Source organism: Polypterus senegalus, chromosome 2 (assembly GCF_016835505.1).
Source record: "Polypterus senegalus isolate Bchr_013 chromosome 2, ASM1683550v1, whole genome shotgun sequence".
In the NCBI taxonomy this organism is placed as follows: Eukaryota; Metazoa; Chordata; class Cladistia; order Polypteriformes; family Polypteridae; genus Polypterus; species Polypterus senegalus.
In genome coordinates, this window is record NC_053155.1 from 283,683,659 (window position 1) to 283,698,064 (window position 14,406).

General features: G+C 41.6%; 1 protein-coding gene across 2 annotated transcripts in view; it reads left to right on the top strand.

Moving 5' to 3' along the window:
• The first annotated feature begins 13,545 nt into the window (after window positions 1–13,545).
• The window catches only part of LOC120523957 (rho-related GTP-binding protein RhoG-like), a 61,499-nt gene continuing 60,638 nt past the window's right edge, over window positions 13,546–14,406 (top strand). The window contains exon 1 of one of the 2 annotated variants that reach the window (XM_039745708.1): window positions 13,546–13,735. The gene's annotated coding sequence lies outside the window, so the exon portion shown is untranslated. Of the gene's footprint in view, window positions 13,736–13,792; window positions 14,171–14,406 lie in introns of those variants that run through there. The other variant, XM_039745709.1, reaches the window with a different exon arrangement.

The following is a 14,406-nucleotide window of genomic DNA, read 5'->3' on the forward strand; positions in this document are numbered from 1 at the left end:
TTTAAACTCTCCATATTAATTAAGCTAAGTAAATTATTAGCATTTATACATTTCCTCTAGTGTAGTTTTGAAGTATCTCAGTCTAAACCCTACTTGTCACTGCTACAGTAAAGAATTGGTTTGCTTTAACTGTTGCCCTTGATGAAGTTTGATCATTTTACAGATGCATCTCAATAAATTAAAATATCATCAAAAAGTTAATTTATTTCAGTAATTCTATTTAAAAAGTTAAACTGAATTCCTTGAGGAATTCTCTGACTTAATGTCAATTTTAGTTACAAACTATGACGCACTCTTAATAGTCGCCGACTTTAACTTTCATGTCGACAATCGGTGTGACCAAAAGGTAAAGGAATTCATGAACCTCCTGGACTCTTTTGATTTGAGGCAGCTCGTTAATCAGCCTACACATAAAGCAGGTCATATGTTAGACTTAGTGATTACTAAAGGACTTAAAGTTGATATAAAGCAGGTCATTGATATTGGTCTATCAGACCATTTCCTTCTACTATTTAATATAGAAGTAAAGTTAGAAAACTCTCATGAGAAGCATTTTGTTAAAAAACGCTTCTTTGACTCATCAGCAGCTTTAAAGCTTACAACTATTCTAAGCAATCAGTCCGTTTATAATGCCAACTATAATACCGAGGATAATGTAAATAGTAAAGTGGAAAACTTTAATTCTAAAGTAAGAGCTGCTGTTGACATAGTTGCACCTGAAAAGACAGTTAAAAAATCCTCTAGTATTGTTATTCCATGGAAGACCCAAAGAGTGTCTGATTTAAAAAGAACATGTCGTAGAGCTGAGCGTAAATGGAGGAAAACTAAACTAACTATCCATTATGAGATATTGAAGGCTAAAATAACAGAATACAATAACACTGTCCGTCTTGAGAGGCGCTATTTCTCTAATATTATAAATAACAATGCTAGTAATCCCAGAGTCTTATTTTCTACAATTGATCGTCTGTTAAACCCAGGTAACACAAAGGAATGCCCCCAGAATACTTCCAGTGAAACCTGTGAGAACATTGCTGTATTTTTCAATCAAAAAATTAATGATATTAGAGATAACATAGTATATCTCCCCAACACTGCAGAACCTCCAAAGCCCCGGTACTCCATTATAAACAAATTAAATGCTTTCACCAGGATAGATTTACCTGAATTACATAGTATAATCTCTCAACTGAAACCCTCCACCTGCGTCCTTGATCCAATACCAACCAGGTTTTTCAAAGAAATATCAGGCGTAATTGACAATATTCTGGACATAGTTAATTGTCATTAGATACGGGGTTTTTCCAGACTGTCTTAAGACTGCTGTAGTTAAACCCCTGCTCAAGAAAAATAATCTTGACCCTCTGCCTTTGAAAATTTTAGACCCATCTCTAACCTGCCCTTCTTAAGTAAAATTCTAGAGAAGGCAGTCATTTGCAGTTAAATGACCACCTCAATAAACATGCTATTCTTGATACATTTCAGTCAGGCTTCAGAACAAATCACAGTACAGAAACTGCACTCGTTAAAGTAGTAAATGACTTGCGGGTAAATGCAGACAGAGGCCATTTATCTGTTCTCATCCTCTTAGATCTGAGTGCTGCATTTGACACCATTGATCAATATTCTTAGAAATCGCCTTAGTCAATGGGTGGGCCTCTCTGGCAGTGTCTTAAATTGGTTTGAATCCTACCTGGCAGGAGAAAATTCTTTGTGAGTTGTGGTAATCAAATCTCAAAGACACATGATATCCGATATGGTGTTCCACAAGGCTCTATCCTGGGTCCGCTGCTCTTCTCAATCTACATGCTTCCGTTAGGTCAGATTATCTCAGGTTACAACGTGAGCTACCACAGCTATGCTGATGACACACAGCTGTACTTATCTATAGCACCTGATGACTCCGACTCTTTCGATACACTAACACAATGTCTTACTGGTATTTCTGAATGGATGAATAGTAATTTTCTCAAACTAAATAAAGAGAAAACTGAAATTTTAGTAATTGGCAATAATGGATTCAATGAGGTTATCAGAAATAAACTTGATGCACTAGGATTAAAAGTTAAGACGGAAGTAAAAAATTTAGGGGTAACCGTTGACTGTAATCTGAATTTTAAATCGCATATTCATCAGACCACTAGGACAGCATTTTTTCACTTAAGAAACATAGCTAAAGTTAGACCTCTTATATCATTGAAAGATGCTGAGAAATTAATTCACGCTTTTGTTTTCAGTAGACTAGATTACTGTAACGCACTCCTCTCAGGACTACCCAAAAAAGACATAAATCACTTGCAACGAGTGCAGAATGCAGCTGCTAGAATCCTAACTGGGAAAAAAAATCCAACACATTTCTCCAGTTTTGATGTCACTACACTGGTTGCCTGTGTCATTCAGGATTGACTTTAAAATACTGCTTATGGTTTATAAAGCCTTAAATAATCTGCTCCATCTTATATATCGGAATGCCTGACGTTATATTCCAAATCGTAACCTTAGATCTTCAAATGAGTGTCTCCTTATAATTCCAAAAGCTAAACTTAAAAGAAGTGGTGAGGCGGCCTTCTGCTGTTATGCACCTAAAATCTGGAATAGCCTGCCAATAGGAATTTGCCAGGCTAATACAGTAGAGCAGTTTAAAACACTGCTGAAAACACATTACTTTAACATGGCCTTTTATAACTTCACTTTAACTTAATACTGATACTCTGTATGTTCAATTCATCATAATAACTATTCACAGTGGCTCCAAAATCCATACTGACCCCTACTCTCTCTTCTGTTTCTTTTTCCGGTTTCTTTGTGGTGGCGGCCTGCGCCACCACCACCTACTCAAAGCATCATGATGCACCAACATTGATGGACTGAAAGCCAGAAGTCTACGTGACCATCATCATCAGGTCCTTCCATGAAAACCCTAAATACAAAGAGGACTGTTTGACTTATGTTAGGTAGATTGCCCAGAGGGGACTGGGCGGTCTCTTGGTCTGGAACCCCTACAGATTTTATTTTTTTCTCCAGCCTTTGGAGTTTTTTGTTTTTCTGTCCACCCTGGCCATCGGACCTTACTCTTATTCTATGTTAATTAATGTTGACTTATGTTTATTTTTTATTGTGTCTTCTATTTTTCTATTTATTTTGTAAAGCACTTTGAGCTACATTTTTTTTGTATGAATATGTGCTATATAAATAAATGTTGATTGATTGATTGGTTGATATAGATTTACTAGCCATCGCCCATGGCTTCGCCCGCATATTAGTGAAACAGAACAGTGAGGACGACCCCACCCAGCTCTCTTCTCCTGACATTGCTCTTCCCCCTCCCCTCGGCCCGCAGTGTCTGTCTCAGACTGGCTCTAATAAATTGGTATCACAAGTGAACTATACTACTTAGCACAATGAGAGAAGTTGCAAAATCAACTGGAATGTTCAAGCAAATTATAGAAAAAAAAAGATCTAAATCCGTTAAGTAGTTCTCTCGTCCGTTAACTAAATGGAGTTAAGCTTACGCCCCGAGGCAGACACGTAAGTGAGGAGGGCCCCACCTCCCTCCCCTTGGCCTTCTGTCTCTCTTGCAGATTTGCGCTAATAAAGTGGTACCGGAAACAAATTGAAATTTAGCGTGATGAGAAAGTCACAAAATCAACGGAATGTTCAAGCAAATTATAGAAAAAAATCTGATCTAAATTTGTTAAGTAGTTCTCTCGTGAAAAGCGGACAGACATACCAACGGGTCTAAAAAACTGTAAGAAATTTGGACCACAAAGTTTTTTAAACCGCGAGCACCTATTGGCCAAGGGTAATCTACATTCCAAATTTCAAAGTCCCAAGTCCTCATGGTTCGGGAGATTTTGTGATGAGTGAGTCAGTGGTATTCGGCTTTTATATATATAGATTACACACAAAAGTGATATATTTCGCACGTTTATTTCTTTTAATTTTGCTGATTATGCCTTATAGCTAATGAAAACCCAAAATTCAGTATCTCAGAAAATTAGAATATTGTGAAAAAGTTCAATATTGTAGACTCATGGTGTTACACTCAGCTAATTAACCCAAAACACCCTCAAAGGTGTCCTGAGTCTTTAAATGGTCTCTCAGTTTGGTTCAGTAGGCCACACAATCAAGGGGAAGACTACGGACTTAAATAACCGCAGCCTTGAGAGGATGGTGAAGCACAGCCCGTTCAAGAATTTGGGGGAGATTCACAAGGAATGGACTGCGGCTAGAGTCAGTGCTTCATGAGCCATGACACACAGATGTATAAGGGACATGGGCTACAACTGTCACATTCCTTGTGTCAAGCCACTCCTGAACCAGAGACAAAATCAGAAGCGTCTTACCTGGGCTAAAGAGAAAATGGACTAGAATGTTGCTCAGTGGTCCAAAGTCCTCTTTGTGGATGAAATTAAATTTTGGATTTCATTTGGAAACCAAGGTCCAAAAATCTGGAGGAAAAGTGGAGAGGCACAGTATCCAAGTTGCCTGAGGTCCAGTGTGAAGTTTCCATAGTCAGTGATGACCTGGGGAGCCATATCATCTGCTTGTGTTGGTCCACTGTGTTTTATCAAGTCCAAAGTCAGCGCAGCTGTCTACCAGGAAATTTTAGAGTACTCCATGCTTCCTTCTGCTGACAAGCTTTATGGAGATGCTGATTTCATTTTCCAGCAGGACTTGACACCAGCCCACACTGCCAAAAGTACCAATACCTGATTTAATGATCATGGTATCACTGTGCTTGATTGGCCATCAAACTCACCTGACCTTCTCTATGGGGTATGGTCAAGAGGAGGAAGATGAGAGACACCAGACCCAATAATGCAGACGAGCTGAAGGCCGCTATCAAAGCATCTGATGCTTCCATAACCTCCATGCCACACCACATTAATACAGTAATTCATGCAAAAGGAGCCCCGACCAAGTATTGAGTGAATACATGGACATACTTTTCAGTAGGCCAACATTTCTGTATTAAAAATCTTTTTTTTCTTTAGTGGTATTCTAATTTTCTGAGATACTGAATTTTGAGTTTTCATTACCTGTAAGCCATAGTCAGCAAAACGAAAATAAATAAATGCTTGAAATATACCACTCTGTGTGTAATGAATCTATATAATACATGAGTTTCACATTTTGAATTGAATTACTGAAATAAATGAACTTTTCAATGATATTTAACTTTATTGAGATGCACCTGTATACTACAAATGTGGTAAAAACAAAACTTAGAATTTAGCAAATCTGAAAGCTTGCCAAGTACTGCCACACTGGTGTAGTGCACACTATGTAACATTTGCATGTAATTTTATATCCCACTTTAAAAAAATAAAAAAGGGAGTATTTAAACTTCATCAGCAATATACAGTACAGTACATGCTATAACAGCAGCCATACCAGACACACTTCCGAACAGGTCATCCACCTGAAGCTAAGCATGTTTGGGCTCAGCCATTACTTGGATGAGAAACTAACCAGGAAAAGCTTGGTTTGCTATTGGAAGAGGTGTTGGTGAGGCCAGCAGGGGGCGCTTACCCTGTGTGTGAGTGTGGATCCCAATGCCCCAGTGCAGTGATGGGGAGATTGTGCTGTAAAGATTGGTGCCGTCCTTCAGATAAGGTGTAAAACTGAGGTCCTGACTCTCTGTGGTCATAAAAGATCCCTGCACATCCTTCGTATAGAGCAGGGTGTTTCCCAATGTCCAGGATAAATTGTTCACCATGGCCTAGTGATTCAGAACCCTTATTCATCCTCTATTTATAATTGGAAAGCAAAGCAATCTCTCTCGCCACTTCAGCACCAACTGCTAATGTGTAGTGCGCATTTACTAGCACAAAAAGGCTACTGCTGCATCCTCCAGGTGGATGCTGCACATTAGTGGTGACTGAAGTGGCTTCCCACTTACTGAAGCACTTTAGGTAGTGAGCAACATGCTATATAAATGTGGTGTCTTCTTCTACACAATGTCTACATTTATAAATGCAGCTTTATTCTGAGCTGCACTTGGCAACTTGTTCACATATTGTAAGGATCTGATTTGAGTCTGCCCCACAGTCATGGATTGGGGGGGATTCTCTTTCTACTAGTTGAGATTTAACTAGCATTTCATATGTTGTCCTGAGCAAGAGTTAACAATTATCCTTCTGTTCCATGTAAATGATAAGCCCATACAGTCTTAGGTGGTTAGTGGATTGATATCTAGAGGTATCCAGTACCTCTGCTCCTGGGTGCTGCTGATTTTTGCTTTCTGCATATGTAACAATGGTTTGTGGTGTTGCTCTGTTTCCTCTTTCCACGCACTTCCTTGTAGCTGATCTCTGGTTGTAACTGCTAGTTGGTATTGAAATGATTGTATGCAGCAGTTATAACAATAAGGCTTTGAACTCGAAATTAAGGGGCTGGGTATTTTGTGATATCTTAGTAATCGAACCTAAGGTTCTCTCTCATTCCTTCTGGATGTCTTCTATCAAAATATGGAATCTACAAATGTTATTAATTGGTTCAGATTAAAGTAATCATGACTTCTGGTCATGGTCTTCATAGGACTCTCTGAGGAAAGACTATGTTGAAAATACTTACCTTAGGTCACTGTTTTTCCAATTCTTTGCTCACTTTTTCTTTGTCTTATTCTATTCTATTTTGATAACTGTAACTCCTACTTGGGAAATTAGATAAGAACTAGCAATTAGTGCTGAGTACGTGTAACTCGTATTGGAAGTTGTTCTGAACATTTTGTAGAGCAGAACAAGAGCCATAAGATCAATAATAAAAATGTAGATACAGTATAACCAACAACCAAGCAGACTTTTTGTACATTGAGAGACAAATGCTGAAAACAAAATGTTAAGAGAATGGCCAACATCTAAAGAAAGGGCAGGCAGATTTGGAAAAATTCAAAAAGAGCAAACAATCAAGAACAAAACAGAGCAAATGCAAAGTGCCTTCATAAAAGCCGAGAAGACAAAAGTGATGAAACTCTTGTTGAAGAGCATCACTGAGATCCTGACCTTCCTTTCACATCACTTCCTCATTAATGAAGTCACCAAGCAGCCCATAAGCAGAGTGTCCAGAACACAATTCAGAATATATTCTGACAACATACTGTACAATAAAAGCCATATTTCAACCTTAACAAATATGATCAGGATTAGGTTCAACCTAACACTCAAATTTGATCAGGATTAGGGTTAGGTTCAGCCTAACACTCAGTAGTTCCTCTCATTGGAATATACAGGGTAGTACATAGAAAACAGTTTCTCATTATCATCTCACAGTTTGCATAATTAAGGTTCTTGATCAAGCAGTTGTAACTGCTCAATGATGCAAGTGCTTTAGTCATTCCAACACCATCTGTTGGAATGACAAATGCAATGCATATCTCTGGAATACCGTTGCCATGAAGTGGTGTACCTAGGCTTCAAAAATGTTTACTTAGATGGTGGGTGTCAAATTAACATCCACATGAATGTCCATACTTAATGTTTCCCAGCAGAATATTGGCCAAAGCATCACCTTCCCTCCACTGCCTTGTCTTCTTCTATCAGTGCATCCTGATGCCATTTCTTCCCCATGTAAACAATACACATGTGCATGCAGCTGTCCACATGATGAAACAATAAAATGGGACCATGAAACCTTGTTCCATTGGTTGTAGGGTCAGCTCTGACACTTGAAATCCTATTTTTGGCAGTTTTGATAATGGACAGTGGTAAGCATGGCCACTCTGACTGGCCTGCAGATACACAACCCCCAAATGACAGGGATCAATGCACTGTGTGTTGTGACACACCTGTAACCATCATTAAAATTCTCTGTGATTTCTGCCACAGTAGCCCTTCTTTTGGTTCGTACCTCAGATGGGATGGCCCTGCATTGACCTCATGCATCGATGAGTTTTGTCAACAAGTACTTACTACTGTACTGCTGACTGTGAGCATCTCACAAGCCTTGGAAATGCTCTGAACCAGTCTTGTGGCCATCATGATTTGGTCCTTATCAAAGTCTCTCAGGTCTTTATACCGCTCCATATCTTTTGCATTCAACCTCTTGACTGCGAGTACCTAATGTTAGCTTACATTCTAAACATTCCTGACCTTGACATGTGCCTATGTTATGAAATGTTCAACGTCATTCACTTCATGTTGGAGTGGCCATAATGTTTTGGTTCATCAGTATATATTTAAGTAATGAACCTTTTTCTTGTGACCATCTGCAGGACAACTACAGTCTTGACTAAGTCATTTGTACCAGTTATTGTATATTCATTGGTAAAATGTGATTTACTTCTAGAACAACCTAAAAATGATGACCTACAATTATTAAAGCAAATCCTGATGCACTCCAAAAAACAATTTTATGAATATCTTGCTTTGTACATAGCTTGAGGGGTGTTAGACTCGGCTCCATCAGGAGCACGGTGGCTGCAAGTTATTATTTCTGCTGCTTTCTTAATTAAATATTATTCAGTTCTACTTACCTCTGGTTCCACTCCTTATAATAACAATAATTAATTACATTTCTAACCTTCTCAAAGCACTTTACATAGACAGCTGGGGAGCCACTTCAAACATCACCGGTATGTAGCATCCACCTGGATGATGAGACGGCAGATATTTTTGCTCCAGTACACTCACCACACATTAAGGGGGTGAAGTGGTTAAAAGTATAGTTAGCCAATAAGGGACACAGAATGATTGGGGAGCAAGAATGACCAGGCCATGGTGGGCAATTTAGCCAGGACTTTGGAAACACCCTACTCTTTTCATAAGATGGTCAGGGACCTTTTATGACCACAGAAAGTCAGGACTTCAACTGAAGGACAGCACCAGCTTTTTTTGTTCATCACAGTGACCCCATCACTGCCTTAGGGCATTTGGATCCACACAGGGTAAGCACCCCCTGGTGGCCTTACCACCATCTCTTCCAGAAGCAGCACCAAGCTTGTCCTAGATGGTCTCCCACGCAAGTCCTGGCAGGGCTCAAATATGCTTAGGTTCAGGGGGATTAGCTGTTCTGAAGGGCAGGTGGGATGGCTGCTGTACAATATCAGACAGACAGACAGACAAGATAGATAGATAGATAGATAGATAGATAGATAGATAGATAGATAGATAGATAGATAGATAGATAGATAGATACTTTATTAATCCCCAAGGGGAAAGTCACATACTCCAACAGCAGCATACTGATAAAAAACAATATTAAAGAGTGTTAAAAATGCAGGTATAACAGACAATAACTTTGTATAATGTTAACATACTGGTGGAACTGAAGAGTCGCATAGTGTGGGGGAGGAACGATCTCTTCAGTCTGTCAGTGGAGCAGGACAGTGACAGCAGTCTGTCTCTAAAGCTGCTCCTCATTCTGGAGATTATCCTGTTCAGTGGATTCTCCATGACTGACAGGAGCCTGCTTAGCGCCTGTCGCTCTGCCACCGATGTCAAACTGTCCAGCTCTGTGCCTACAACAGAGCCTGCCATCCTCACCAGTTTGTCCAAGCATGAGGCGTCCCTCTTCTTTAGGCTGCCTCCCCAGCACACCACCGCGTAGAAGATGGCGCTCGCCACAACTGTCTGATAGAACATCTGCAGCATCTTATTGCAGATGTTGAAGGATGCTAGTCTTCTAAGGAAGTATAGTCGGCTCTGTCCTCTCTTGCACAGAGCATCAGTATTGGCAGTCCAGTCCAATTTATCATTCAGCTGCACTCCCAGGTATTTATAGGTCTGTAATCAATCAAACATTTCTAATTTTGTCATTAATAGTCCTATACTTCTCTTGACCTCCTTCCAGTTCTTCCTCCCCGCCGCTGTACAAAATGACACACAATGTACTCAAAATGCTAACTAAACATCATGGACATCATGCTGTCCTAATAACATTGCAGTATTCAGCTACATTTTTGCAAGATAACACGCGGACTTTATCAAAATATAATGATATAATTTATTGAAAAAGTGCAATTCATAATTCATGATAATACTACGACATTGTGAAATGCGATGTGGTGTCACGTGGAAATTAGCAGGGCCTCTTCTAGAAAAGTACCCAAATCACAAATATACTGTGAGTCTCAATATGCAGGATGTCATAGTCATAACTCACGTTCATGTCATGTTAGCCAGTTTTTGTGCATTAATATTCGAACAATGGAATGTTTTCAAAGATGTACATGTATGCAATTTGACCTTGAAGATGGATTTTAAAAGGGTTCCTCTTAGAAGCGTCTCAGATATATATATATATATATATAATATGTATATATACTGGAGAATATAACTTGACAAATCCACTCAAATTGGACACGTGGACCTCAAAAGCGGGGCCCCCTTAGGTGCGGGGCCTGGGGCCGCTCTTGATCTGAAGGATTTCCAGCATTATTATTGCAGGTGATGTTTATGAACAGATTAGTGTGCCAGCATGGCCTGCCTCTGCAGTTTGCCTATCAGGCACATATACAGTATGTAGGTGTGGACAATGCTCTGATCTATACCCACTTGGATAAAGCCGGCACCACATTTTTACAGTGCCTTTAACACCATTCTGCCTTATCGGCTGGAGAAACATGGACTACCTGGCCATCAGACAGCAGTTTGTGAGGCTGAGGGACTATGTGTCAAAAACGGTGGTGTGTAATGTAATACTTCATGGAACCGCCCTGTTTCCCTTCCTATTCACCCTGTACACAACAGACTTCCAGTAAACAAGCAGCTCTTGCCATCTATAGAAATTCTCAGATGTCTCCTCCATCATAGTCTGCATTAATAATGGAGCTTCCTGTTCACCCTCTAGACAACAGACTTCCAGTATAATGACTGCATTAATAATGGAGACAAGTCTGAATACTGAAGGCTTGTGGAACACTTTCTCTTGTGGTGCAGGGAAAACCACCTGCAGCTCGGCATCAAGAAGACAAAAGAGATGGTGGTGAACCTCTGGCATACCAAAGAACCTCTGAGACCAGTCACTGTTCAGGGGGAGGATGTGGAAAGGAGCAGAGCTATAAGTACCTGGGGGCTCACATAAACAGCAAACTGGACTGGACTGACAACACAGCAACATTGTACAAGAACGGCCAGAGCAGATTGTACTTCCCGAGGCGATGCAAGATCGTTTGATGTGGTGATGTATGCAGCAAAGCTGAAAATATTCTACCAGCCCATAGTAGCCAGTGTATTGTTTTATGTTGTGTTCTCCTGGGGAAGCAACCTGAGTAAAAATGATGCAGAATGCCTGAACAAACTCAGGAAAACCTGTGCCATCATAAGGTTAACCCTGGACACACTGGAAGTGGTTGTTGAAAATAGAAGATCAGATGTCCTCATGAAAAATCTCCTCCATTCCCTACAGGAGGCCCTCTCTTGGAGCACTTTTAGCCACGGGCTCATTCCACCACGGTGTGCTAAGAAGCACCTCTGGGGGTCTTTACTGCCAGCGGACATTCAAATCTTCCTGCCGATGCCTCAGATTAAATACTTGTTCTCTTTAAATTCGTTTTTCTGTACAAATAAACTTTTATTATTTATTTATCTGTTGATTGATTGTATTTGCCTGTGAGTCAGAATTTTTGTTTTTTATGTTTGTGATGCTGAATGCATCTACATTTCCCCTTGGGATCAATAAGGGTTATCTATATAATCTAATCTAAATTTAACAAATTCAGGCCATCAAGCTTGTTTGTTTAGCTAATAGCTAAGCTCTCCCAGTATCTCATCCAGAAACATCTTAAAGGTTGTCAAGATTTCTGCTCCTACTTACATGTCTCGGTTGTTTGTTTCAGATTCCCACAACTCTTTGAATAAAGAAGTGCTTCTTTCTTGGCTTCAATCCTAAAAGCATTTCTCCGTAATTTCTGCTGGTGTCCTCAAGTAAGTGATTTACAAATAAGTGGAAAGAAGTCTGCTGGATCTACCTTATCAATGCAATGTATAAGCATAAATGCCACAATGCTGCCCAATGCTGAAAGATCCATCCATCCACTAAACTTCTACCCCACTTCATCTAAGCCAGGACGGTGGTGCACTGCATCCTATCACTGCAGCACTTGGTGCAAGGCTGGAAGCAATCCTGGAAAGGATGCCACTTCATCTTATAGCTCATTCATTGCTAGTCAGCCTAACATGGACCCCTTTGGGTTGTGGGAATATAACTGTAAAGACACAGAAAAATCCAAGCCAACACTCTTGAGAGTCAGTTTTGGCAACCAGAGATCAGTCCACCAAGACACCTGTCTTCAACTGTGGCCTGGACCACAAAGCACCAGCCCCTTATGTCTTCTCCTGGAGGACAGCCCCATGTAGCTCATTTGGGCTGTGTGACCCCTAGTCTGAGGTCATGGTTCTCAGCTGGAAACGGATTCAGTGCCGCTCTCCAGGTTGGGGAAGAGGTGCTGCTTCAGTTTGAGAAGCTGTAATATCTCGGGGGGTGTTGTTCATGAGTGAGGGAAGAAGGGAGCGGGAAATTGACGGGCAGATCAGAGCAGCATCAGCAGTTATGCGGACATTGTACCGGTCAGTCATTGGCAAAGAGGGAGCTAAGCCGAAATGCAAACCTCTTGATTTACCAGTTGATCTACATCTCTGTCCTCACCTATGGTCATAAACTTTGGGTAGTGACCGAAACACCTAGATTGTGGATACAAGCGGCAGAAGTGAATTTGGAGGCCTTGGCATCACCACCTCCTTTAAGTTTTACCAGAGAAGCACCACTTGGTGTCCATAGTGTAAATGTAGTTTGGCTTGGGGGGTGTTCCAGAGTGTGCTCTTTGAGTTACCAATACAGCACCCCTCGATGTCCTTAGCATCACTCTTAACAGAAAGGCACAGAGCAGGGGCGTAATGAGTTACATAAAGAAAGGGTGAGTAGTGTAAACATTTGGGAGGAGCTCAAAGTAGAAGCATCGAAAGGAGCCATTTGAGGTGGTTTGAGCATCTCATTGTGATGCCTCTTGGAAGCCTGTCTGTGGAGATGTTTCAGGCATGTATAAACCAGGAGGAGACCTCGGAGCAGACCCAGGTCATGCTGGAGAGATTATATTCGGTATCTGTCTCGAGGACTTGGAGGAGGTGTCAGGTTAAAGGGATGAAAGGGCATCTTTCTTTGATTAGACTGCTGCTCCTGCGCATGGATTGACACTTTAAGAATGTACAGACTGAAGCTGTGGGGTAAGAGCTCTAAGCACTGCGTCACCGTGTTACTTTCTGTGAAAAGATGATACATGGAATACATTTTATTTAAAGCATTACAATCAGATATAAAAAAAACGTTGCTGCCATAATTTTTTCTCTCAGTAAAATGTTAACCCGAGGACCTCGAGGTCAAGCCCCTTCCTGCAGGCTGGTCTTCATTACTGGCATTCGATGGCCGAGGTGGGCGCACCCACCCCTTGCGTGCTGCAAGAGACACCGACAGTCCGTCACGCCGGCTGCTGCTCCGGGCAGGCAGCAGATAATTCACTTTACTGTCAACTTTTTTTGGGAGGGGGTGGTGGGGGCAGTGGGGGGGGTTAGGGACGTCTGGATGATAAACTTCCTCCTCGCGCCGTTCACTTACTTACTTGGCTGTCGCCGACTTCCTCTAAACAGTTGCGTTCACTTCCTTCGCTTCACTTTGCATCGCAGCTCAGAAGCGAGGCGTCAAGCGGACGGAGACCGGCGGCCCTTTAGGGGGTGGAAGACAAGAGAAAAAGAAAAAGAAAAGAAAGACAGAAGAGGTTCGCGCCCGCGAGATATGCTTGGTGAGTAGAACGCGCGGTTAGCGGCGCCGTTGGCTTTGCTGCTCCTCTCCAGCGGAGGGAAGGGCGGGTGGACCCCGGTGAGCGAGCGAGTAGCGAGCGCGCGCGCGTGCGTCTGGACTTTTTTTAATAGACATAACGGTTACCCAAGAAGCCGCCTCGGAGTTTTGACAGGACAGCGAGTTCGGGTGGAACGCATCAGCGGAAAGCCCGAGCCTGCTGTTCTGGGTGGCGACTGGCGCCTGACAGCCGAACGTCATCTCTCGATTTGAAACGAGAAGCTTCGGTGATGGGACCACTCCCATAAAAAAAACAAAAAAAAAAAAAAAAACAACGAAGCGAACTTTTTAAAACGCGTTTGCCTTACGGACGCCGTGTGACAGTACCGCCAAAGCGAGGACCAGAGTGACGGCGACTAAACTTTTTGAGCGTTTACAGGCAAGCATCTCGCATTTTCTGTGTTCAGATTCAAGTTTTTTTTTCTATCGACAGCGGGGAAGGGAAACGAATCAGCGAAGCTTATTCCAGGCTTTGCGTTTTTATCCGTTTGTGGATTTCATTCTGTTAGGCCCTTCCATCCATTAGGTGAACCCGCGAGATCGCGAGCACCCGTCAGTCGGACGCTAGGCAGGAACAAGTCGGGACGCCCGTGCATGGCTGTGCACTCAGCAGGT